This window comes from Triturus cristatus, chromosome 9 (assembly GCF_964204655.1).
Source record: "Triturus cristatus chromosome 9, aTriCri1.1, whole genome shotgun sequence".
Classification (NCBI taxonomy): domain Eukaryota; kingdom Metazoa; phylum Chordata; class Amphibia; order Caudata; family Salamandridae; genus Triturus; species Triturus cristatus.
This window is the reverse complement of record NC_140592.1, coordinates 1240703283-1240729900: the sequence shown is the minus strand read 5'-3', so window position 1 is coordinate 1240729900 and position 26618 is coordinate 1240703283. Positions and strand designations below refer to the sequence as shown.

The 26618-nt window shown below is 48.3% G+C and overlaps 1 long non-coding RNA gene across 3 annotated transcripts in view; it reads right to left on the bottom strand.

Annotated features, from left to right (window-relative positions):
- The window catches only part of LOC146799698 (uncharacterized), a 170621-nt gene that overhangs the window by 85327 nt on the left and 58676 nt on the right, over nt 1-26618 (bottom strand). The window contains exons 1-2 of one of the 3 annotated variants that reach the window (XR_014968964.1): nt 15479-15493; nt 15047-15187 (exon numbers count right to left, since the gene is read on the bottom strand). This is a non-coding gene — a long non-coding RNA (uncharacterized LOC146799698). Of the gene's footprint in view, nt 1-15046; nt 15281-15478; nt 15494-26618 lie in introns of those variants that run through there. The other 2 variants (XR_014968963.1, XR_014968962.1) reach the window with 2 other exon arrangements.

Genomic DNA, 26618 nt, shown 5'->3' with positions numbered 1-26618 from the left:
CATCTCGATATAGTTCTCTGATAAATATTAGGAGGTTTGGGTCCACTCCCATGTCCTGCATGATTAGCCAAAGTTTGTTATGATTGATACAGTCAAAGGCCGAACTTAAGTCCACGAATGTAAGAAATAAGTTCTCATTTTTGGCCTCAACATATTTGGCTACTAGGAGTGCTAGGTTCAGTCCTTGCTCAATTGTTCCCAGGCCTTCCCTAAAACCATATTGAAACTGAGAGAGAATATCTCTTTCGTCAGCCCATGTTTGCAATTTGTAAAGTATAACTCTCCCCGCGATCTTCATGAGTGAGTCAAGTAAGGAGATCGGTCTGTAACATTTCGGTATGTTACGATCACCTTTCTTGAAAATGGGCACCACGATGGCTTCCTGCCAAGTCCGTGCGAAACCCACTTTGGTAAAGCTGTTTAGAACGTTAGTTAGAAGAGGAGCCCATAATTTATTATTAGCCTTAAAAATATCCACGGGTATTCCATCCGGGCCCGGGGCCTTTCCCGCTGGGCTCTTGTCAATAGCTGTCAAAACTTCTTCCATAGAAAAGTCGACATTAATTGGATAGGGCAATGCATCCTGAAATCTTGGGTTTAGCCCCCCTTCTGTGACTACCTGAGAGTCTTCTTGATAGAGCTCCCGGAAGTAGGTCACCCATGTCTCTTCTGTAATAACTATTTCAATAGAATCTGTTTCATTATCAGTAAAAAAAGGAGCATTCACCGCTTTCCAGAAAGCAGTATTATTTTTTGAATGGCAAGCTTCCTGAAGGGTAGGCCAAGCTTCCTGTTTAATTTGTTTCTTTCTTTTTTTAACTGCCTGTTGGTAGGCGAATCTTGCAGATCTAACTTCGACCATTACCCTAGGGTCTCGTTTAAGTTGGGTCATTAAATGGGCATGGGTCTTGCTACACTCTCTATCAAACCATCTCTTAGTTCTGTTGGCCCCAGAATGCAAGGGTTTCGTAAGTAACTTTCCAATTTCCTCAGTAATACTAAGGAATGCGTCATTGACTTTGGAAAATTCAACGTTCTCAGTGAGGCAGATGTTAAATTCCACTTCTTTGGAACGGATTAGATTTGCAAAGAAGGCCACTGGTTCCACTTTGTCCCATTTTAAAGTATAACCATTCTTCCTGGCAAGTTCTAGTCTATAATCATATAGATTCTGAACCGTAGAATCAGTGTTACTTTTTCCCCTCAGGATGGCAAGGGACATACTAAGTGGTAAGTGATCACTCATTGCTACCTCACATGTTTCAAATGCACAGATATGGTGGGAATATCGTTTAGATATTAGCATGAAGTCAATGACTGATTTACAGCCCCTTCCTATAAAGGTAGGATTAAACAGAACTGGTGGGGAACAAAGTTCATTTGCGAAGCCCAGGTCCAGGGAAAAAAGTATGTCATTTAAGTGGTTTCCCAGAAATGTATGGGAAAAATGTGCCGAGGGGGCACCATCCCTCTCCCCCAGATCGCATATATTTTGGTCACTAAATGGACATAAGAAGTAATTGAAGTCACCAAGCCAAATCACACATAAGTCGGAGGGTTCTTTTTCATCTATGTTTTTTAGGGTCTCGTGTAGTTCTTTGAGAGTCGAGGCCCATAATTCTTTTGGGATGTTATTATAGAAGTTAATCAAATTTATGTGTTGCTTGCCCCCAAGCGTTATATGCAAAATGTAATAAAAAACAGAAACAGGAAAGAAGGAAATCTTTGTTTCCTTTAGGCAATTTGAAACATAAGTGCATAAACCCCCTTTGTTTCTCCCTCTTAGAGTATGTATTGCTGGCGTATGATAGGTACGGTAGCCATTCATATGAATGGGATCTACTGTCCAGTATTCCTGGAGGCAAATAATCGAGAACTGTTTTAGAAAGGAGATACAGTTTATGTCTCCTAACCTGGGAGACAGACCTGCAATGTTCCAGGACAGAAGTGTAAGAGCGGGACCTGTGTCACCCTCTGGCAAAAAAGGGACAATAGCAATTTCACGGGGAGTCACACTTTCAGAAGTTCCACCGTTAAACCGTGTGAGATGATTTAATATCTCTTCACCCGCGGTATTTATGAGGGTGATTTCAGAATTGTCCCAAGGGGAGGCTGGCAATTGTACGGGCCGTTGATCGGGCAGTAATATTGACACGTCATCAATTGCGACCTCCCCCACGGATTCAGGTGCATGAGGATTTAAGGGTAGTCAGTCGACCATATCTAGGCAGCTGTACCTATTTGTTCTTGGAAAGATCTCTAGCCAACCCTATTCAGTTAGGGCCGGCCCACCTCTTACGAGGTTTGTGTTTATTTTGCCCCTCCCTACCTGAACCCACATGCTGTTATTTGCTTGATAGGGGTAGAAATACGCAAGGGGTAGTGGAGTAATACTGGTGTGGTGCAGAAAAGGTCGTGCCTGTTGGATGTATTTTACAGCCTGTTTGTCGTTGAAGTTAACAACAATACAATCCCCCGATATGTCTTTATTCCTTCTGCCCACCCAGCTAACTCTCCGAACAAACAGGATCTTAGCATGGGTACAGGGAGGGAGTGGTCGGTTAATTTTGAGCCAATGCATTGTTTTGTTCTTCAGCTCATGATATGACTCAGTGATTTTTTCTTCCAAACCAGGTCCCCCCGTCAATATAATGACATATGGTGAGGATTCTGGTGGAAGATCCAAAATGGGTAACTTGTGAACATCACCATGGGTAGGATCAGTTCTATTCGCCTTTACATTTATATTCTGTGCCATATCATTGTTAGCTTTTGCATTGACATCAGAAGAATTCTGTGGGGGCATTTCTCCTGTATATAAGTTTTTAGGGCCACTAACACTTGTAATATTTTCGATACAAACAGTATCCCCGCCTTTGCCCCGAGGTACTCCCGAGGACCGGTCCAAGGGGGGCATAGGCAAGGAAGAGGAGATTTTCTCTTTAGAATTGCTTACAATGTTGACAGGAGGGGGATGTACACAGTGTTCTCTAGATAAATCTATCTTCAACAATTGGTTAAATTCAAGATTTGTTAAGGCAGTTTGTTCTAATTTCTTAAGACGCTCCTCTATCTTAGTAAGTCTGTCCAGAATCGGTCGAGTAGAATGTTCAAAGACTTCCCTTATTTTTAGATAAAAACCATCATCTAATTGCCTGGGTGGGTCTGAAGTTACTTCAGTCAAGGGTAGATCAACAGCACCCAGAATATGATTAGGTGCAAGTTTAGCACTTTTAGGTTTGGTCAATCTTGATTGGCTCCCCTTTTTCCCTCGCGGGGCAGCCTTCTGTTTTGGCTTAGCTCCTGAAATTAAGGCAGAGGAGGGGGAGATAACCTCAGAAGTTGCGTGTATTTGAGCTCGGGTAGATACGCCTTCTGGTTGGACAGTCGCAACATCAGCCGAAGTAGTTACAGGCCTGGTAATGCTTCTAACATCTTTGCCCCTTTTTCTTTCCAAGGTTAAATCCATAGAAATGTCAATACTTTCACCCTCACTAATCGTGCAATCAGTTGAAATGGGATTTATGTTATTTACCACAGGTGTAACAGCTAAAGCAATATTCCCTAAAGATGAACGTTTGGCAGTAAGAGGATCCAACGAGAGACGACGCTCTGTGAGATCTATTTCACGTTCTAATAAATTAGCAGCTTTTACGATAAAATTGTCCAAAGTTCCTGCCATAGTAGTGCCAGCAATGGTACTCTTGGTCCTAGGCATTCCTCCCACAGTTTTCATAGTGATTGCCTCTATCAATTATACTGTTACGTGCACAGGGGGTGGCCCAGCCCAGCGTCTCCAGACTCGAACGGCCTCAAACGGCCCGCTCTTTGCCCGCTCTTTGCCCGCTCTTTGCCTGGTCTTTGCCCGGTCTTTGCCCAGTCTTCGCCCCGGCCCTCGTCCCGCGTGCGTCCCGCTAGTGCGCGGGACGCGAAAATGTACACTTAAGGAAGGGGGCCGGAAGAGGAGGAGTCAGGAAGAGGAACCAGCTGCGGTGACCAGCGAGCAGCCTGGTCCTCACAGTCCCGACTCGGCGCAGTCCAGGTAGGATTGGAGGCCCCCCAAAGCAGCGAAGCGTTCCTTGTTTCACCCAGCAAGTTCCAAAGGCAATAATCCGGGAGAGTAGAGGGCAGTAACAAGCCCACGAGCGGCTCCCGCGAAGCGGGGGCCGCGAGGCTCAAGTACTTTCAGGGGGAGGAGTCGGGAAGAGGAACCAGCTGCGGTGACCAGCGAACAGCCTGGTCCTCGTAGTCCCGACTCGGCGCAGTCCAGGTAGGATTGGAGGCCCCCCAAAGCAGCGAAGCGTTCCTTGTTTCACCCAGCAAGTTCCAAAGGAAATAATCCGGGAGAGTAGAGGGCAGTAACAAGCCCACGAGCGACTCCCGCGAAGCGGGGGCCGCGAGGCTCAAGTACTTTCAGGGTGAGGAGTCGGGAAGAGGAACCAGCTGCAGTGACCAGCGAGCAGCCTGGTCCTCGCAGTCCCGACTCGGCGCAGTCCAGGTAGGATTGGAGGCCCCCCAAAGCAGCGAAGCGTTCCTTGTTTCACCCAGCAAGTTCCAAAGGCAATAATCCGGGAGAGTAGAGGGCAGTAACAAGCCCACGAGCGGCTCCCGCAAAGCGGGGGCCGCGAGGCTCAAGTACTTTCAGGGGGAGGAGTCGGGAAGAGGAACCAGCTGCGGTGACCAGCGAGCAGCCTGGTCCTCGCAGTCCCGACTCGGCGCAGTCCAGGTAGGATTGGAGGCCCCCCAAAGCAGCGAAGGGTTCCTTGTTTCACCCAGCAAGTTCCAAAGGCAATAATCCGGGAGAGTAGAGGGCAGTAACAAGCCCACGAGCGGCACCTCTTCACAGTCAACATCTACACTCTTCACTCCTCAAGGTCAAGATCTTCACTCATCACTCCTCATTGTCAACATCTTCACTTGCACCTCATTGTCAACATCTTCCCTCCTCTTCAAAGTCAACATCTACACTCTTCACTCCTCAAGGTCAAGATCTTCACTCATCACTCCTCATTGTCAACATCTTCACTTGCACCTCATTGTCAACATCTTCCCTCCTCTTCACAGTCAACATCTACACTCCTCACTCCTCAAGGTCAAGATCTTCACTCATCACTCCTCATTGTCAACATCTTCACTTGCACCTCATTGTCAACATCTTCGCTCCTCTTCATAGTCAACATCTTCACTCTTCACTCCTCAAGGTCAACATCTTCACTCGTCACTACTCATTGTCAACATCGTCACTCCTCATGGTCAACATGTTTACTCGTCACTCCTCATTGTCAACATCTTCACTCGTCACTCCTCATTGTCAACATCTTCACTCGTCACTCCTCATGGTCAACATCTTTACTCGTCACTCCTCATTGTCAACATCTTCACTCGTCACTCCTCATGGTCAACATCTTTACTCGTCACTCCTCATTGTCAACATCTTCACTCGTCACTCCTCATGGTCAACATCTTTACTTGTCACTCCTCATTGTCAACATCTTCACTCGTCACTCCTCATTGTCAACATCTTCACTCTTCACAGTCAACATCTTCACTCCTCACAGCCAATATTTTGATTCTTCACTCCTCAGTCAACATATTCACTATTCACTCTTCACAGTCAACCTCTTCACTCCACACAGTCAAGAAATTTCACCTCCTCTGGAGGGATGTCCTAGGGAGGGACACTGATAGAATGTAACCTTGCACTGGCGTGCTTACTGTTATAGTTCGCAGCTTGCAAGCTACCCTATGCACAACGCCTTTCCCACAGAAATGAGAATTATGTTTTTTCACAAAATAGTAATGAAAGAGCAGGGACTTGAGCAAGGTATGCACATGTGCATTTTGCTTTTCTTTGTTTGCATGATGGAGTCCTGTGTATCACACCCTCTACACCGAGTTGCAGCATCTCTGAGTCTGCACTGTGCTCACAAAGCAGACTATTGGTAACTTTGCAGAAACACCCTAACAGTTCCATCATCCTCTTGTGTTCCAGACTAGCTCATTTATTGTCCAGGAGCAACAGGTCCATTTGTGTGTGCAATTCAAGCCCCACTTCAGTGGCGTACATGTGGAGACTAGGGCTGGGTGGTGCTCGCAGAGTTGCACTACGCAGTATTCAGCGGAGTTGCATAAAAACTCTGTGGAATTCTGCAGAGTTCCGCTCCGCCATAACATTGATACACAAACAAAAAACATCTCCTGGTCGATCCACTATGGCTATTTATTTGCATGTTTCAATACTGAAGACTCATTGTTCTTACATTATGACTACACCTCTATGTCTCCCGGGACCCCTTTGAATGTTGTTACTAATTTTCCCCGTCAGACTTGCTGGATGTTTGTCACATGCGGTTTGCGGCCTTTCTGTTAAGCCTGGGCAAAGCACTACGCTACGCTCGCGTAGTTTGCGAAGTTTGCGCTACTTCGCACTACGCGAAATGCACGTAGCACAGTGCAAACACGCGTAGCCTAGTGCAGCGGTCATTTTTTGCTTGCTCGCGGTCCTCAACGTCAAGTTGGCGACCGCGAGCAAGCAAAATGACATCCCGGTGAGACTTTTTCCTCATTCGCGATCAGCAACATCAAGTTGACGATCGCAAGCGTGGAAAATAAACCTACCGGCGAGATTCTCAACGCGGGGAGGTCAGGTTTCTCATTGCGAGTGGTCGCTTATGCTCGCGACCGCTCGCGATTAGAAACTACCAGTCCGCGTTGAGAAAGCTGCCGCTCGAGTAAACATCTACTAGAGCAGCAGAAAACTACAGCTCGCACTGTACAAGATGCCGTTTTCAATGATTGCACAGTGCGGACAAGTATCCGGCACTGTGCAATCATTGAAAACGGCATCTTGCACAGTGCGAACAGGGTACTACGCAGTTCGCAAAGTGCTACGTGTAGCTTGCGAAGTGCACTTTGCGTAGCTACGCCTAGCGCTACTTCGCGAACTACGCCCAGGGTTACTTTCTGTGCATTGATACATGCCTATGTTGTATCTAAACTTTCTTCCAGACAAGCATATACCTTGATTGACAGCGACCCAAGGGAATCATCAGTTGCGTTACTCATTCGTGCCCCCTCCCTGAGGCCCCCATGGGTCAGCGGGTTCAGGAACAGCAGTCCTTGCTCGCCTCCGTCTCCTCGCCTGGTGCTCCTAAATCACCCAGTCCAATGCATTTCAATGAGACGTTCAAGCAAGACCATGCTTTCTAAATCTGAAGGACCCCCTGACCCTGCCGCTCATTTGCAACTTTGACAACTGTGAATGACACAATAGAAACTAGTAACTAACAACCTACCAAATGCCTGCTGGCTGTAGCCCAACCGCAGAGCCCCAATACTCTAAAGAAGGGCCCGACGGTGCTGGGTGGCGGCGGCAGAACTTAGCAGGAAGGCCCAATGTGATTTGATTAGCTGTGGTGTCTACCTCTATCCCACCGTCACCAGTCACACCCACAGCCATCCTGCTGTGTTATGATGCAAACGCGAGTGACAGAAGACGAACTGCGGCAAGGGAGTGTCAATGTTGCTACTCGCTACGATTTCCTCATGACAGATAGGCCAGGCATTCTTACTGCGCATGGGCAATAGGTGGCAGCCATTGAAGGGACAGACAGTAATGATACATACACCACCCCGAGGCCTGTGTTTTTCTTTATTTCAATAAAGTAATAGTGCAAGATGCAGAGATTATATATGCGGGGTGAGTCGGCGCCGGTAAACTCTGCTACACTTGAGGCAGAATTTTTGCCGAACTCCACGCTTCAAGCGGAGCACGGAGTAGAGAAAAGTTTGCAATCTCCGCCAGCGGAGCAGAGTTCACCGCCCACCCCTAGTGGAGATCCTCATTGGAAGACTCTTACATCTACAATTTGGCCTACTACAGTAAAGCTTGTGCACTATAAAGGATCAGCCTGTGACAGAAGCACATTACAATCACACACCATTGGAAGCTGAAAAAGTCAACTTTTCCCTGACTACCATATTGGCCCAATTTCCAAAGATTTGCAAATATTTTCTATTGCAATAACAACGCTTGGAATGGACCCCTGATGTGAAAATAAAACTCACAAAGACTGGCGTAAGTTCTTCTTGATGAATCTCCGGGTGTCTCTGGATCATCCCCAGTGACGCTCTGTGTGAATGTGCCAAAATTCAAACAATAGAAAGCCTACAAGTGAACCCTCTCCAGAATGGCCCCTAAAATCTGCAACTCTTTTCCCGTGGAGACCAGGATGAACTGTTCAATAACACTCTTCAAACAAGCATTTGCAATGCAATAGGTCTCGCAATTATAAGAGTTTGAGCTATTGGCATTGTAAAATTACAATTCCTTTTATTTATGTTTTGGTCTTAAAACAAACAAAAGGCATTGTCATTTACAATGTCAGTAGCATAAACTCGCATAAAAGCAGTGTGGGGAGTGCAGCAGTGTGCGGCGTGCAGCATTGTGCGGCGTGCAGCAGATGTGGGCAGTGTGCAGCAGTGTGCGGCGTGCAGCAGTGTGCGGCGGGCAGCAGTGTGCGGCGGGCAGCAGTGTGTGGCGTGCAGCGTCATGCAGCAGTGTGTGGCTTGCAGCAGTGTGTGGCTTGCTGCAGTGTGTGGCGTGCAGCAGTGTGCGGCGTGCAGTAGTGTGCGGCGTGCAGCAGTGTGCGGCGTGCAGCAGTGTGCGGCGTGCAGCAGTGTGAGACGTGCAGCAGTGTGAGACGTGCAGCGGCATGCAGCAGTGTGTGGCGTGCAGCAGTGTGTGGCGTGCTGCAGTGTGTGGCCTGCAGCAGTGTTTCGTGTAGCAGTGTGCGGTGTGCAGCATTGTGCGGCATGCAGCAGTGTGCGGCGTGCAGCAGTGTGTGGCGTGCAGCAGTGTGTGGCGTGCAGCGGCATGCAGCAGTGTGTGGCGTGCAGAAGTGTGTGGCGTGCATCAGTGTGTGGCGTGTAGCAGTGTGTGGCGTGCAGCAGTGTGTGGCATGCAGCAGTGTGTGGCGTGCAGCGGCATGCAGCAGTGTGTGGCGTGCAGCAGTGTGTGGCATGCAGCAGTGTGTGGCGTGCATCAGTGTGTGGCATGTAGCAGTGTCACGGTTGCAGCAGTGTGCGGCGTGCAGCAGTATGTGGCATGCAGCAGTGTGTGGCATGCAGCAGTGTGTGGCATGCAGCAGTGTGTGGCGTGCAGCAGTGTGTGGCGTGCAGCAGTGTGTGGCGTGCAGCAGTGTGTGGCGTGTAGCAGTGTTACGCGTGCATCAGTGTGTGGCGTGCAGCAGTGTGTGGTGTGCAGCGGCATGCAGCAGTGTGTGGCGTGCATCAGTGTGTGGCATGTAGCAGTTTTGGCCTTTAAACAACATGTCCTCCCCATTTGTAGGGTTTCTGTGCTCTGTGTTAGGCAGGCTAACCATTCAAACATGCTCTGTAAAGCTTCAACATGATAAAAGCCCCGGCACCTCTTTGGTTACAAATTAAGCACTAGGAAAGTGGCTGTAGCCAAGACACTATTGAATTTTAGTTTATATGCTCTGTGTTACGCAAACTAAATAAAGACATATACAGTGTAAAGCTGCTGCCTCATCAAAACACCGGCACTTCCTTTGTTACAAATTAAGCACTAGGAGGGTGGCTGTAGCTACGTGTTTGCAGCTACACACAAATAAAATAATAACGTAGCTCCACTTTAGGTCATATTTATGTTTGTGTCTATAGAAATATCAACTAATTTGTCCACAATCACAGGCTATTAAGCATATTCAGACATTAAAACCTGGTTTCAAAACTCGTAAGTTAGCAGTAGTGGCCTTTAAAGAACATCCCCTCCCCATTTTTCCCGTTTGTGTGCTCTGTGTTAGGCAGGCTAAACAAAACAACATGCTGTGTAAAGTTGCCACCTAATCAGAGCCCCGGCACCTCTTCTGTTACAAATTAAGCACTGGGAAAGTGGCTGTAGCCAAGCCACTATTAAATTTCAGTTGATGTCCTCTGTGTTACGCAAAATAAAAAAAAAGTATAAAGTGTAAAGCTTCTGCCTCATTAAAACACCAGCACTTATTTGTTACAAATTAAGCACTAGGTGGGCGGCTGTAGCTACGTGTTTACAGCTACACACAACAAGTAACATGATACCTACAACAAGTTAGGACTATTGGCTTTGTCAATCATTGTTAGTTGCATAAGATAAATTAGCAGTAACTGTGGCTTGTATATAATATTGAAAAAGCATCCACTTGAAGCCCTAGTGACACCACGACAATGTTACTGCTTCTGAGTTACAAAAAAGGCACAAGAATCCAGAGCAGACATGGCGAGTAAGTTGGCTGAAGAGGTGGGGGTGGCAAATGGTGTTCACGGGCGCTTTGATGTCCTCAGTGGCCGCGCGGCTCACTGAAAACATCAAAGCGCCCTCGAAATGTAAGTGATCGCAATCGCGATCACACTTCAAAGCGCGGCTGTGTGACAGGCGAAAGTGAAAGACAACCAGTGCTTTCAGGCTGCCAAATGGTGCGCGCGCCCGGCACACATGCACAGTAGTTGGCGGCCTGAAAGCACTCGTTTGCACTTCCAAAAGTGCTTACTATAAGTCTCGCCAGAGCAGCGCTAAAGCGCTGTCTCAGGCGAGACCTAAAAAGAAGTAAAAATGAGATTAGTGAATACCTCCCTTGTCCGACTCTTTCATTTCTTTGCATGATACTACCAATTTTGTTCATGCCGATCTTCCACTCACCACAACTTTTGGGTTACTGTATTCAAAGCCCAGCTACCCGAAATAAAATTGATTTTTGAGATCACCCTGTGTCTCTTTGTATGATGTGTGCACATGCTTTTAGTTTCTATTGTCCGGCGCTCTGTTCTCACCCTGTGACTCTGTATTGCAATATGTACATTCTCTGCTATTTCCCATTGTACACTGCTCTGGTACCAAAAATGGTCTTGTTCGTGCTATATAAAACTTCATAAATAAAAAAGAAGAAATAAACCGACTAGCGTAAGTCTGAGATACTCTAGGCAACTGGACAGTTCTCGGAGGAACGGTTTGTGCGTCAGTCCTGGAGTGTTACTAATACAGGTGAATGTTACCCTTTGCCTTCCTGCAGTATTTTATCTGTTCTCATCTTTCACATTTGTATCTGAAGGAGACTTCTGCTATAAGAGGGTGGGTTATTAGAAAGGAGATGCAAACCCTCATACCGACAACTGCAGTATTCACACCGCGCTTATCCTAAAGGCTGCAGAACGAGCACTGGCTAACAGAGTCCCAGAGATAAATCATTTTTTTTTTCTTTTTTACACAGGTAATGCTTTAAATTCCACGAGACTTACTAGTTTTACACACAAAGCTTACAGAATATTTCGCATTTAAAATGGTACGCAAGATGCCAGCTCTGTGTACTGCCCGTGCCGTTTCTAAAATGGTTTGGTGGAATATGCCGGCCACACATTGAGCTTTACAGGTCACACAAAGCATTTTCTGCCCCAAGGAAGTCGCCTGCCAGTGAAATTCCACGAAATCATTACAGTCAGAAAAACAGAAATTATAGGAAATATGTGGCCGCGAATAGTGAGAAATAAAATGCTCAAATTGTCAAGGACTAGCTTGGACGCTGGTTGTTGCTAACTCACTGGTTGTTTTTCTTGAATCCTGTTAGTGTGATGAGGGACGGTTTAATAATATTAAAAACAATCACACACAAAGACGGTCACACAATCAAACTAGACTTAATTTAATGTGATGCAAATGTATTTCCTGACATCATTGGCCGTTCGTCTTCTTCTGGTCTCCCAGTGCATTGTGGACTTTATAGTCCTACAACTACAAGTCTGTTATTTGACTACTGAAGGCGCCTTTACCTCGACTGCACTCATACGTACGTCCCGCTACAGTGTGGCCACTGCAGTTGTCCATGCAGTAATGCATTTGCTGACCCTTGGCTCCAGTGCCACCCTTTGCTGTAGTCGCACTTATTCGTGGGTGGCTCTTTCTCACACGATGCTTCAATGTGACTCCACAATCACTTGATGGAAGAAGTGGCGTTAATAAGAGCTGCCCCTCGACGGGTGGCATACTTCGAAGACTAAAGCAAAAAGAACAAATAATGGACAGATTGCTGAACAAATCAAACATTCACCCGTTACAGATGCAGGTTTAATCCATAGTTTTTTTTGTTGTTCACTACGCCCCAGTTTGGACTTGGATATATGCAAATCAGTCTTGACCCTGCTCCCCATGGAAACAGTCCAGCCTGAACTGTGAGGGGTGGATCCGTGCTTACCATGTCCCTGGAGTCAACCTAGCCTGACTGATGAGGGGTGATACCCTGAAACCGGTCCAGGATTCTTGTTTCCGGTCCAGGGAGGCCCTGCCTTGGCAGTTCGGGCTTCCTTGTTCCCATGAGGCACAGGGTCAGACTGATTTGCACATGGCTGGGTCTAAACTGGAATGGCATGGTGAGCAAAGAAACAATGGATTTAGGTCCAGATCTGTGACTGGGGTGTACGACATTGTTCAGCATTCTGTCCATCAATTGTTCTTTTTATACTTTGAAGATTGACACTGCTTCTCGGCAGAGAAGCCGTGCCAATCACAGACAAGTGCTCTTCAGACGGCGCAGGGAAGCAGGGCGCGGGCACCCGGCGGCACAGCCAAGCACGGTGCGAGCACCAGGCGTCACATTGAAGCATGTTTCGAGTTCCAGGCAGTGCAGTGAGCCCAAGGCGGTGCAGAAAAGCAAGAGGTGAGTACCTGGAAGTGCAGAGAAGCAAGAGGTGAGTACCAGGCAGTGCAGAGAACCAAGAGGTGAGTACCAGGCAGTGCAGAGAAGCAAGAGGTGAGTACCAGGCAGTGCAGAGAAGTAAGAGGTGAGTACCAGGCAGTGCAGAGAAGCAAGAGGTGAGTACCAGGCAGTGCAGAGAAGCAAGAAGTGAGTACCAGGCAGTGCAGAGAAGCAAGAGGTGAGTACCAGGCAGTGCAGAGAAGCAAGATGTAAGTGCCAGGCAGTGCAGAGAAGCAATAGGTGAGTACCAGGCAGTGCAGAGAAGCAAGAGGTGAGTACCAGGCAGTGCAGAGAAGCAAGAGGTAAGTGCCAGGCAGTGCAGAGAAGCAAGAGGTGAGGTGAGTACCAGGCAGTGCAGAGAAGCAAGAGGTGAGTATCAGGCAGTGCAGAGAAGCAAGAGGTGAGTATCAGGCAGTGCAGAGAAGCAAGAGGTGAGTACCAGGCAGTGCAGAGAAGCAAGAGGTGAGGTGAGTACCAGGCAGTGCAGAGAAACAAGAGGTGAGTATCAGGCAGTGCAGAGAAGCAAGAGGTGAGTACCAGGCAGTGCAGAGAAGCAAGAGGTGAGTACCAGGCAGTGCAGAGAAGCAAGAGGTGAGGTGAGTACCAGGCAGTGCAGAGAAGCAAGAGGTGAGTATCAGGCAGTGCAGAGAAGCAAGAGGTGAGTACCAGGCAGTGCAGAGAAGCAAGAGGTGAGTACCAGGCAGTGCAGAGAAGCAAGAGGTGAGGTGAGTACCAGGCAGTGCAGAGAAGCAAGAGGTGAGTACCAGGCAGTGCAGAGAAGCAAGAGGTGAGGTGAGTACCAGGCAGTGCAGAGAAGCAAAGTAAAGGTACCATGTGGAGCAGCGAAGCAAGGTGCGCATAATGTGACTAAACAGAGAACCGGTAAAGAGGCGCACTGAAACAAAGTGTGAGAACGTGTTACTATGTGAAAAACTCACCCTAACACATGGGCTCCTAAAACAAGAGCGGGATTGCACTCTGAAGTAACTGATCAGGTATAAAATATATTCTTACAAGGTCCACAAAGCATGCGGAGGCCAGAAATAGAAGAAGGACTAATAAAGACACCTGAAAGTGGTTACATCTGTGTTGGTGGAGTGCCTCTGCATGTGTTGTGGGGGTTACCCAAGCCAGGTCACTACCCCTCACATTCTTACAATGCTGTGCTTTTGTGGTGATTTGAACCTGCCCAGTGTTCACAATACTGCGGTGTGCAGCACCCCACGATGAGATACCCCTGATGACGTCATGATCTTTCCGTTGGAATGAGGCTGACGCAATATCCAACACAAAGTACAAGTAAACTTGAGGCTACACACAAGGGGGCATCATCCCACCAATCTCCCTTCCTGGCAATGGAGTGTGAGGCGCTACTTCTACACAAATCAAGGGTGCTAGCGCTCAACCTCCTGGGCTATCCCATCGGGGCTGGAACCTGAGACAGGCGACGCCTCTGCGCTGCTCACTACTCTAAATATAAATAGTTTGTTGCCAGCTCTGAGTGTACACACAGACACCCACTGCTGGGCCAGACCCAGGCTTCAAGAATGGGATTTACTTTCCAGAATCTGGGCCAGGCTCAAACCCCTCCAAAGTGCACTTCACCCGACGCTCAGGGCGTGGCACAATCGGGAGTTCTGCCGTTTGAGAAGTTAAAAATATGATTTATTTGCCATCGAGTCTTTTCCAGAGTCTAAACTAGCGTCTTCATTACAACTACCTCCATGAATAAGTAAGTGTTGAATAAAGTTGCATTCCTTTTCATACGTATGTATATTCTGTAGCGCGAACCTAGCCCGAGAGTATTAGGGCGCTACATGTGTCTTGAGGTACAGTCTGTGCGCCGAAAACGTGAAATCAGAAAAAAAACTTGTGATCCGGGTAGCAAAGTGGGACAATTCATCCTCCTGGTGTGAACAAGTGGACTCTTTTTTTTTTTAAGAGGAATAAAACTGCGTTTCTGTTTAAGTAACTCCTTCTTGGTTCAAAAAGAGGGTGGTGGCCTGCCCCCACCGGCGGAAAGGCAGGCAGGGGACCCTGCCACGTCCCCGGGCCGGGGAGAGGCAGAGCTGGACAGGGTAGCAGCACACCGGCTTCCCGGGAACCGAGCGTCTTTTCACCGCACGGTTATAGCGCCGCAGTGCCTGGTACCCACCCAAGCGCTCTGGAGCGGAGAGCAGAGACTGTACCCACTTTCAGACAACCCTTATGTTAAAGGGAAACAGATGTCAAACTGGCGAGCGAGACGCGCCCCCACCCAGTGACGCCATGCCCCCACCCTTGCCCAGGAGGACACTTACCGTGCCAGCCTCGAATCCCGCACAGCCGGGGTCTGGAGTGCCCGTCCCCTGCCAGGTGCACACAGAAGCCCCGTACTCGGTAGCCTGCATCCGTCAGCACTTCTGCAAAACTTTCTTCTCTCCCCCGCGTCTTTTCCTGCGCTGTGGAGAGGAGTGTAAAGGAGGGAGGGTGTCACGAGGGAGGAAGCGCATTCCACAGCAGGAGAACTTGGAGTACGATCAGGGTCCGAGCCTCCTCTCACGACATTACTGCAGTGTCCCTCCCCCGGGTGTCGTTATCCAGTCTTTAGGCCCTCCGCACCCCACCCCCTGCTTCGGAGGTTAGTTCTTCTCCTGGGCGCAGCATTTTAATTCATACATACAAGAGGGACAGTAAGAAATCTCCCCCTCGCCCCCTTCCACACCCACACACACACACACACTTTAAATCACCATAGAACGAGGTGTAGTTTTACAGCCAGAGCTGCCGACTTTGGAGCTGGGGAACCGGGTTCGAGTCTCGGCGTTGGCTCAGCATCCTGTGATTCTGGACAGATCACTCAATCTCCCCCTGCCTACCAAATAATGAATGTGTCTGTGTAACGTAACCGGTGCTCGTGTAAAGCGCTCCAACACCTTCGGGTCGAGTTCGCGCTATATAAATCTGCAAAAAAATAAAAAGGGCACGCTCAAGCATCCATCCTCCCTACTTCTTCGAGGCTTTATTTAAAAAAGAAAACAAAGTTCAAAGAATTGGTCCACAAAATGCCGAGGCACATTTTCCAGACACGTTCAATCGTCAATCGTTGCAGGCTTTACACCACCCTGCCCTTCCTTTAAAGTTAAGAAAATTGGAACCATTGACGAGGAAGAGTGTTTCGAAGAACAATTCAGTTTGTTTCATGTGTCATACGAAGGGTCATTACTGAAGCTGGACTCTGGCGCAGGAAGCCCCCCCCCCCCCCTAAAGGCTGCAGCTTTGCACGACTGGTGCACACTGTGTGTGTCTCACTGTGTGCACTACAACAGGTTCACAGGGAGAGCAAGTTCATAGGGAAACCTGGTACACAAACAGGACAAAGTGAATTACTCACGCTGGCAGAGGAAGTCCCCCCTAAAGGCTGCAGCTTTACACGACTGGTGCACACTGCGTGTGTCTCACTGTGTGCACTACAGCAGGTTCACAGAGAGAGCAGGTTCATAGGGAAACCAGGTACACAAACAGGACAAAGTGAATTACTGAGGCTGGTAGAGGAAGTCTCCCTTCCCCCTCCCACATCCCCCCTCCCCCCCCCCCCCGCCCAAGTGCTACAGCTTTGCACGACTGGTGCACACTGCGTGTGTCTCACTGCGTGCACTACAGCAGGTTCACAAGGAGAGCAGGTTCATAGGGAAACTTAGTACACAAACAGCACAAAGTGAATTACTGATGCTGGCAGAGGAAGTCTCCCCCCCCCCCTAAGGGCTGCTGCTTTGCACGACTGGTGCACACTGCGTGTGTCTCACTGTGTGCACTACAGCAGGTTCACAAGGAGAGCAGGTTCATAGGGAAACTTAGTGCACAAACAGGACAAAGTGAATTACTCACGCTGGCAGAGGAAGTCTCCCCCCCTAAGGGCTGCTGCTTTGCACGACTGGTGCACACTGCATGTGTCTCACTGTGCACTACAGCAGGTTCACAAGGAGAGCAGGTTCATAGGGAAACCTGGTACACAAACAGGGCAAAGTGAATTACTGATGCTGGCAGAGGAAGCCTCCCCTAAAGGCTGCAGCTTTGCACGACTGGTGCACACTGCATGTGTCTCACTGTGTGCACTACAGCAGGTTCACAAGGAGAGCAGGTTCATAGGGAAACCAGGTACACAAACAGGACAAAGTGAATTACTGAGGCTGGCAGAGAAAGTCTCCCTCCCCACCCCGCCCAAGTGCTGCAGCTTTGCACGACTGGTGCACACTGCGTGTGTCTCACTGTGTGCACTACAGCAGGTTCACAAGGAGAGCAGGTTCATAGGGAAACCAGGTACACAAACAGGACAAAGTGAATTACTGAGGCTGGCAGAGAAAGTCTCCCCTAAAGGCTGCAGCTTTGCACGACTGGTGCACACTGCGTGTGTCTCACTGTGTGCACTACAGCAGGTTCACAAGGAGAGCAGGTTCATAGGGAAACCAGGTACACAAACACGACAAAGTGAATTACTGAGGCTGGCAGAGAAAGTCTCCCTCCCCACCCCGCCCAAGTGCTGCAGCTTTGCACGACTGGTGCACACTGCGTGTGTCTCACTGTGTGCACTACAGAAGGTTCACAAGGAGAGCAGGTTCATAGGGAAACCTGGTACACAAACAGGACAAAGTGAATTACTGATGCTGGCAGAGGAAGTCCCCCCTAAAGTGAATTACTGACGCTGGCAGAGGAAGTCTCCCCCCCTAAGGGCTGCAGCTTTGCACGACTGGTGCACACTGCGTGTGTCTCACTGTGTGCACTACAGCAGGTTCACAAGGAGAGCAGGTTCATAGGGAAACCTGGTCCACAAACAGGACAAAGTGAATTACTGATGCTGGCAGAGGAAGCCCCCCCTAAAGACTGCAGCTTTGCACGACTGGTGCACACTGCGTGTGTCTCACTGTGTGCACTACAGCAGGTTCACAAGGAGAGCAGGTTCATAGGGAAACCTGGTACACAAACAGGACAAAGTGAATTACTCACGCTGGCAGAGGAAGCCCCCCCCTAAAGGCTGCAGCTTTGCACGACTGGTGCACACTGCGTGTGTCTCACTGTGTGCACTACAGCAGGTTCACAAGGAGAGCAGGTACATAGGGAAACCTGGTCCACAAACAGGACAAAGTGAATTACTGATGCTGGCAGAGGAAGCCCCCCCTAAAGACTGCAGCTTTGCACGACTGGTGCACACTGCGTGTGTCTCACTGTGTGCACTACAGCAGGTTCACAGGGAGAGCAGGTTCATAGGGAAACCTGGTACACAAACAGAACAAAGTGAATTACTGAGGCTGGCAGAGGAATCCCCCCCCCCCCCCCCAAGGCTGCAGCTTTGCACGACTGGTGCACACTGCGTGTGTCTCACTGTGTGCACTACAGCAGGTTCACAGGGAGAGCAGGTTCATAGGGAAACCTGGTACACAAACAGGACAAAGTGAATTACTGCCGCTGGCAGAGGAAGCCCCCCCCAAAGGCTGCAGCTTTGCACGACTGGTGCACACTGCGTGTGTCTCACTGTGTGCACTACAGCAGGTCCCCAGGGAGAACTCAGCTTGAGCCGCGCAGGGCGTCACTGGGCCCAGAGGGCCAGATCAGCAGCCGAGCCATCAAAAACACCCATTGTTTGAATCCTGCAACACGTCTTCTAAAAATGGAACAAGTCCACCTATTTAGAATTGTTTTTTTTAGTCAATTATTTTTGACATTTGATTTTTGTCTCAATTTAAAGCATATACCTTAAAATATCGCATTAAGTAACATGTATTAATATTAATATTTGTTGAACATACATTTTATAAACCTTTAGGAAATAATGTATGGACGACTCTGCAATGAACAAGGCCACGAGGAAAGTCACATTTTTGGGGCACAGTAAATAAAGGGTCAGTAATATTAGATATGCAGGGCCACTTGAATTATGTGTCAGGAGAGGGCTAAATTATGTGGCTGGGTCGATTACATTATGTGCCAAGAAAAAGAAAATTATGCAGCATAACGGAGCGCATTTTGTAATAGTAAAACCTCATTATTTTGCCATTTTTTCAACTTGGTAACACTGTCTGGGCATTGGTTGCACCTCATTAGTACCAGTTTAATACCCAAATATAGCAATAAGCAACAGAAATCAATCAATCAGTGGATTTGTAAAAGTGCAGCTAATCACCAGGGAGGGTCCAGGCGCTGAGGAAGTAGCAGTTGCCGGAGAGATCAGTTGAACAGCCAGGTCTTGAGGCCCTTCCTGTAATCCAGGAGAGAGGTAGAGACTCATAGGTGCACAGGAAGGTCGTTCCAGGATTGTGCCGCGAGGTAGGAGAAGGAGTGGCCTCCACTGTTACTTCTGCGAATGTGAGGGGTGTGAGCGAGGGACAGCGATGCGGATCACAGGTGTCTGGTGCGTTGGTGGAAGTTCATGCTGCGTATGATGTAGGCTGAACGTTGGTTGTGAAGGGCCTTGTAGGTGTGGATGGGCGTCTTGAATTGGCATCTCTTCTGTATGGAAAGGCAGTGGAGTTTCCTGAGGTGAGGGCTGTTGTGGGTCTATTTGGGAAGGCCGGGGATGAGTTTGGCCACAGAGTTCTGAATGTTCTGAAGTCTCTTCCGGAGGTGGGTGGCGATTCCTGAGCAGAGTGCGTTGCCGTTGTCCAGGCGGCTGGTGATCAGGGCTTGGGTGACTGTGTGTGGTGTTGATGGGGAGACACTTGAATATTTTCCGCAGCAAAAGTGTGAGGAAGCAGGCGGAGGAGAGTGCATGGATTGGGATTTCATAGTTAGCTTGCTGTCCAGTATTATGCCAAGGTTTCTTGCATGGTCAGTCAGTGTGGGTGAGGGTCCTAGTTCCACTGGCCACCATGAGTCTGAGTCGTTCCACGGGGCTGGGTTGTTGTCGAAGATCAATACTTCAGTTTTGTCCATGTTGAGATTCAGGCAGTTTTTCATCCAGTTAGCGATGCTCGTTCAACACGCAGACGTTGAACCTTGTGGTGGTAGGGTCTTCTGAGAGCGAGAGGAGGCGCTGGGTGTCGTCTGTGTAGGATATGATGTTTAATCCGTGGGTTCCGATGATGTGGCCAGAGGAGTCATGTAGGTGTTGAAGAGAATGGGGCTGAGGGACACGCCCTGTTGAACGCCGCAGATGAGGTCTTTGGGCTCTGAGGTGAACGGTGGTAGATGAACTCTCTGGGTTCTTCCAGTAAGAAAGGAGGCGATCCACTTGAGGGCGTCTCCTTAAATTCAAAGGTGATGTAGCCTCTTGATCAGGGTGGAGTGGTATACGGTGTTGAATGCTGCTTAGAGGTCAAGGAGGATCACAGCCATCATTTCTTCTCAGTCGAGGAGGGTTTTGATGTCTATAGTGGCTGCAATCAAGGCAGTTTTGGTGCTGTGGTTAGAGTGGAATTTAGATAGGGAGGTGTCGAGAAGACAGCTGTTTTCCAGGTGTTGCGTGAGTTGGCAATTGATGGCCTTTTCCAGGACTTTGGTGGAGAAGGGGGCCGTAGTTTTTGAGGTCGCTTGGGTCGGTGGTAGATTTCTTGGGAGGGTGTTTTATTTCGGTGTGTTTCCATCCTTCGGGGAAAGGGGCAGATATGAGAGCGGCACTGAAGAGAGTGGTGAGCTCGCTGCTGATCCTGTTGCTTCCAAGGAAGTAGATGTGGTGCGGAGAAGGGTCCGTGGGGGCTCTGGAGTGGACAGAGTTCATGATGGCTGTGATGTCCTGTGGGTTGAGCTGGTTCCAATTGGTACATAGGTGGTCAGGAGTGGCTTCTGTGGGTGCGTGGTGCGGAAGCAGGTGCTACGGGGCACTTGTGGTGGGGTCGAGGGGTTAAAAAAACAAAAAGAAATAAAAAGGGAAAATATAAATCTCATGTACCTTCCTGGTGGCTGCCTCACCAATGTCCTCTCCAGTTACAGGGAACCGGAAGCACACAGGCTCCCAGATTCCTCAAGCCAATCACGACGATGCATTACAGCAGCGTTGTGATTAGTCCGAGTGCTGTGGTTTGGTGCTCTGACAGGGACAGGGAACCTGTGCATGTTGACAACCCAGTCTGTATAATGCAGCCGGGTAGAGAACAGGCTAAGTGCTCATGACTGTTTGGCAGGCCCAAGATGGCCGGCTAAACCGTCATGCGCACTTAGAAAGTGCCCACCACTCCTCCCTCTGCTCTGTGGGAATACCAGACCAGCCCCGCCCCTTCAGAGACACTAGAGAAAAATACAATTATAACACAGTGTTATTATCAGCCTCTGCTAAGGCTCTTCCGCCTTAGCAGAGGAGCCGCCAATGGCACGCTGGAAGAAGTCGGAGGGAGAGGGCTGGGGTTGAAAACTTTTGTAGATGGCGGAAATCTTGCTGTGAAAGAAGTCTGCCAGTGTGTCACAAAGTTCTTGCAATTGGGTGCTGTTATTTTCAGTGGCGTTGGAGAACTCTGAGGCTGTTGAAGATTTCTTTGCTGTGGTTGGATTTGGCTTTGATGCTGTCCACAAGGGCGTTCTTTTTGGGCTCTCTCAGTTACTGGTGGCAGTGGTTGAGGACCATCTTGAAGGTGGTCCTGTCCGTGGTTTCTTCACTGGTGTCTCATTTCCTCTCCAGGTGCTTACATTCGCGTTTCACAGCTCTCAGATCTTTGTTGTACGATCGGACCTGTTAGGTGGGTCTCCTGTGTCTGCTGGGTCTGATGGGGGTAATTGTCAGCGCAGCCAGTGATCCAGGGGGTGAAGTTTCTGCCAGCCTGGTCCATGTTGGGTGCCGTTTCTGGGTGGGAAGTGTTGAGGGCGATGGACCACTGGCTATGATACCTTGCTTCAGCTGCACTGAGGGGCGGTGGGAGGCTTGGGGGCAGTGGTGTTGGGGGCTGATGATGCTTAAGTGAATGGTGGCGTTGTCTGCCCAATCGAGCTCGGAGATGTAGCTGAACTTGACTCGGTTGCTCTTGGTGAAGATAGGGTCAAGCATGTGCTCCGCGATGTGAGTGGGGCTGGTGACTAGTTGGGTGTGTCCAATGTTCTTCGTGCTTTCAAGGAGGCTGAAAGTGCTGGCGTTGTTGAAGTCGTTTCAGTGAAAGTTAAGGTCTCTGAGAAGGATGTAGTCTCTGGGGTCTATGACAAGTGGGGCTATGAAGTCTGCGCTGGGGCTCGGGCCTGATGGTCTGTTTGCGGGGATCCCGCAGACGGTGTATTTTTTATCTGTTTGGAGTTTGAAATTCAGGTGTTCCATGATTGGGGTGGTGTTTTCTGTGGTGGTGTGGAGTTCTCCTGGTGCGGCAGTGCTGAGCTGTTTGGTCAGCAGGAGGGCGATTGCCACAGCCATGGGTGCTCCAGTGCTTCAGGAGAAGAGGCAGTGTAAGTAGGAATAAAGGTCCTACCGTGGAACGGGGCACTGGGCAGCAGCAGTTGTTGTGGTGACCAGTGTTCAGGGCTCAAAGTTTGGTGGTGGTGTAGCTGCAGGGCGTAGGAGATCCAGGGTTCCTGGTGCTGGGCACGGTCCAGCTGCCGACGGGCTTGTGACCAGTCCAGCTTTGCAAAGGGCCTTCCACTGCTTGGCGCCAGGTGTCCCTGCATTATTAGTAAATTTTGAACCGTTTCAGCGAGAAACATATTTTTTTGTTAAAATCTGCAGATTATGGAGAAGATGATGGATTATGTGGCAAATGCGTCAAATCTATACTTATGCGACAATGGCTGCGGCTGCTCAATCGCATAATTCCAGTGGCCATGTATATATGACTGCATTACCCTTTAATAAGCAAAATATGGAGCCAACTCTTGATTGATATGCACGTCACTGCTCCCAAACGCTGCAATTATAGTGAAATAACATTGTTTGCCCAGGATCACAGAGATTTATTTTTTTCATGTGGAAGCCGTGATTTTAACAGAGGTTTTACTTTCATATAGTCTGCAATTCAGCTACAAGAGTTACCTCCTCCTAACTCATCACTCCACTAGGCCTAGAGCTAGAAGGACAATGTTCAAGGCACTATGCATTATCCACTATACCTACGTGTTAAGCTCAAGCAATACAAACAGGACACTGCGCTCCAGGCTTGCACCATAGACCATCATATTACTTTAACATAAGAAATCCATGGGAGGCCCTGTTTTTCAGTAAAAGCCGCCACGCTCTGGAACTCACTACGAGCCAAGATTCAAAGCATCGAGGAGCATATACACTTCATAAGACAGTGAAAAACATGGCGGTTTCCTAGATAACTACATCATCCCACATCCCTGGGATAGAACACGGAAAGACAAAATCGCTCCTTCACGTTCGAGCTTCAGCTTACAACCTACAGATAGGGAGCAATCCAATGAGCAAACTACGTTCCATACAGAGGTAAGTAAAAAGAGCGGACCTATGGGTCACCTGGGTATTATATAGTTATGTCAATTTGTATATAAGATTTCTGGCACCATTACTAATAAGGTAACGCTCATCAGTCAAATATAGCTTAATCCTCTTACACTCACGTAAGACATATATATGCTACTGGTCTTGTCCATTACCCAGTATTGAACTAGCCCATAAACCAGCCATCACCAGCTGTACAGGCATGGAATAACTGAAGAGATCGGTCACATACTGCTGGTCAATCGGAGGCAGTGGCGTAGCAAGGGGGGAGGCGGGGTCAGTCCACCCCGGGTGGCACAAGTTTTTGGGGCGGTGGCCTCTCCACCCATGCCCCCGTTCTTACCGGCAGCCCGGCTGCAAAAGCAATTACCACCATGAGAGGCATACGGTGTAGCTACCCCACTGATCGGAGGACTGTAATCTATCCACCACTGAAGGACTGAACTGGCTACACACTATGGCAGCTTCTTTATATCTCACAATTACATTTAAACATGGGATAATAGCAACAAAGCTCATCCCGGCAGATTTCCTGCACTATTTCTCTTTCCACCACGCATGCCCACAACCAAACTAACAATTTCAGGCTCAGCAACCCAGTACCGTAACCAAGGCAGAAGTGACCATACCTGGCCTTTCCCCGAGAGGCTGGAAGGATGGGTTGGGGGGTGGTTTTGTTAGTGGGGGCCGGAATTGTAGCAGTGCCGCAGTTTTAAAAGCACTGCAGAGTTCCTTGTATAGCCAGCAGTTTTCTGGCTAAAATAAAAATGACAAGATAACTCTATTTAATGTACCTGCTGGAGAGAGAAGGGAGCTTTATGTGGTGGCAGTTTTAACTAATCTAAGGTAGCACAGAGGGTCATTCTGCCTGTTGTAAAGAACATGTACCATGCAGATCAAAGAACAGTATTTTTTGTGCATAGCTCAGTGGGTTACTGCTTTTGTCACAGATATTATTTTGTTACTGTGCAGTTCATAAGCTACAATCGTAATCTAGCACAGTGAGCTATGAACTGCCATCAAAGAGTTGCATGCAAACTGCATGGTACAGGTTAGAAAGTTATGTTTTTCCACAGTCTTTTATTATCTTGATGTTGCTAAAAATAGGTTTGTTTGGGTTGAAATAAATTATTATGGTTAAAGTCAACCCTAACCATCATGCTATATTCCGAATCGTGAGTTGGTGCTTCTCCAGACCATGCCCTCTTAAAAAATGCCCACACGTTTGGATTTCATGTGAATCCTACACATTGTAGTCCCCTTTGCATTATGTAACATTTTCTATACACTGATTTACACATGTATGATTCATCGTCTCTGTATGTGTGTGAGATGTAAAGCGCTCCTACACTGACTGGTATGAGAGGCACTATAAAACAAATGAAATACATGTGAGTGAGGGGCTATGGAGAGATGGAGGGGCACTATTGGAGGCTTATAGTGAGGGAATCATTGAAGAGCCGCAACAAAGATTGTCGTATCCTGATGCACTGTAAGGTCATCATTTACTATGCTTTAAAAGCAAATTAAATTGAATATATAATGACAAATGTGTTGTAGAATGCAGCATTTTTCCATTAATGTTCTCGGGGGAGGTCCACCCATAACTCCCTTGTAGTGGTCAGACTCGCTCGCTGCACTATCTTTGCACTGTATGGGGGCTGGTCTTACAAAATATGCCAGGTCTGCTTTGGGTTCCCAGCCCGGCCTTGGCAGTAACTGGGTAAGTACACTATGAACATAAGAAATACCATAAAGAGACCTGCAGGGCTGCTAAAAGCTGCCAGCTGACCAAACACCATTAACTGTGCATCTCTCTCTGACGCCTTCATCCACCACTGTGCTAATCAACGCACATAAAACGATAACCGCACCTCGGTGGGTATCACGCACAACATGAAAACACTTCCCACATAGGATCGCAATTCTCAAAACAGACAACACCCTACAACCACATACCCTACATGGTGTAGGTTGATGCCCTTGCATGCAAGCGCTCTGTGCCCCACACAGGCATAGTCAGCTTCATATAAATGCTGCACTAGAGTGCAGAATGTGGCATGCAGCTTGATCTCATGTTACACACCAGCAGCATGAAGTTCAGATGGCTGCAGCCTGCTTGACATTTTTTTCTGTAGAGAATTTTGAATTCCATTGGCAATGAAAGAAGAAACGCATACATTTGACTGAAACTCATGCCCACATGTGACGGCATAGTCTTTAACATAAAATGTATATATTTGTTCTTGTCAACGTTTCAGAAATTTATACTCTTGAAGTTGTGTTATACGGTTTCTATGAATCTAGTAGGACTGTGTATTTAACAACAAAACTTCATAATAAAGAGACTGAGTCTTCTTATGTAATCAGTGAATGTTGGTCTGTTTTGGCTAACTGACAGCACTGCATGTAAACCCCTAACCCTACAGAGTTATGGATGTTGTCAGCACCCTAGAACATGACCACTCTGATTCCCAAGGAATTGTGGAAACAGATCTCACCCTTTAGTTTGTCACCTTTCCATGCCCGAGTGTCGAAGAAAAGATACAATAGTGCATTTTCACATGTTTATTGAAAAGATCTAATCTTTGTATATAAAACATTGTTGGGATGTAAAAGTCCTCTGCATGGCAAAGACGTTTACCCCTGCCATGTGTGCCCAACTGTATCATTGTCTGGATCCCTAATGCTGATTTGTTTCTGTCTTAGCAAACACGGATCATGCGTGTGCACCATGGCATCAGCCTGTCTCATGGATTGCGGTCTCTTGTTGGACTGGGAGGGGCGCCCAAAACACTATCCTCATAGTGGGGAAGGCTACTGACGTCACCAGGAGTTAAACAGCACAAGCACTGTGGTGCAGGATACCGTGTGATGATTAATAGCAGTGACCAGGTCCTTTTTACTCAGAGTCCTTGGAGGGAGGCCTACAGGCTCACTCACTGTTTTAAAGGTTCCACTGCTGTCTGTTTAACTCACCCTTGGCCGACATCAGATTGATGTAGAAGTGCATGCGTAGTGAAGACGTGTTGAGTGCATGTGAGCACGCAAGACCTACACTACACAGAGGGTGCAGCGGAGAACAGTTTGCACATGGTAAATGTGTGTGCATGGCAGAGGGTGTTTAAAGTGACACTCTGGTGCAGTACAGAGACACTAGTAGTACTGAACAGTGTACGCACACTGAGTGCGTGTGCTGCATGTGGAAATGCTGGCGGTAGCATGGTACATATGAACAACAATGCTAGACAGTGGAGTCTGCTGTGACTGCTTGCAGAGTGCAGACGTGCCTGTGCTGCTAGAGGACCAGGAGGACTTTGGGCTCCATTTTGGGAAGACCAGGCTCGTCTGGTGAAAAAAGAGTAGAGGAATCTCCCAAGACAGACTGGTATATTGCTGCATTCCTGTAAACTGAGTGGGATAAATACTGGGTGAGGGGGAGCCGGGCTCTCTCTGTGCATTTCAAAGGGCTCTTTGATTCAGTGACAGATCACAAGGACGGGGCCTGGACACATCTCAGGAAGAGGGAG